General features: G+C 27.7%; 1 non-coding gene across 1 annotated transcript; it reads left to right on the top strand.

Moving 5' to 3' along the window:
- The first annotated feature begins 234 nt into the window (after nucleotides 1-234).
- Nucleotides 235-306, top strand: trnac-gca (transfer RNA cysteine (anticodon GCA)). The gene has a single exon. It is a non-coding gene; the product is annotated as a tRNA-Cys (tRNA).
- The last annotated feature ends 329 nt before the right edge of the window (nucleotides 307-635 follow it).

Here is a 635-nt window from a genome sequence, read left to right as displayed (position 1 = left end):
AAATTTATTAAAAGAAGTTAGCAAAGCAAAAACTATTTTGTAAAACTATTTCAAAAAATAACACGAAAAGTAGAACTTCAGTAATATGCGGCGCTGTTGGTCTATAACAATGCTTTAAACGTCTACCTATTTATATGTACTTAATATTATTTAATCATTTCAAGTCAATAAACTTTATTTATAAAAAATGTATTTATGTGTTTATATATAGTATTTTAATATTTATATTCCATTGGGGATATAGCTCAGTGGTAGAGCATTCGACTGCAGATCGAGAGGTCCCCGGTTCAAACCCGGGTGTCCCCTATATATTTTTTCTTCATAACTACTTACTGTTATCAAGAAAAAATAAAAACGTCAATTAAAAATAACAAAATTATAGATTAAATTGACAAATATCATTTTAATCTTAATCACAAAAGTCATATTTTTTTTGTGTGGAGAATTTCAATTTTGCGTTAAAATAAACTGCAATATATCATTTTGCTTTTTTAGAGTAAGCCAAACAATTTTATTACAGTCGTCGCCGTGAAGTATCATGGAAAGGTTTTTTGAGCAAGTTGAATTTTCTATAATATCCTACTCGTGGCCAAAAGTTTGGAATCACCCTATTTATTCATTTAAGAATTCCATTT

This window comes from Hydra vulgaris, chromosome 09 (assembly GCF_038396675.1).
Source record: "Hydra vulgaris chromosome 09, alternate assembly HydraT2T_AEP".
In the NCBI taxonomy this organism is placed as follows: Eukaryota; Metazoa; Cnidaria; class Hydrozoa; order Anthoathecata; family Hydridae; genus Hydra; species Hydra vulgaris.
Note: the sequence above shows the minus strand (reverse complement) of the source record. Positions and strands in the feature narration are given on the sequence as shown.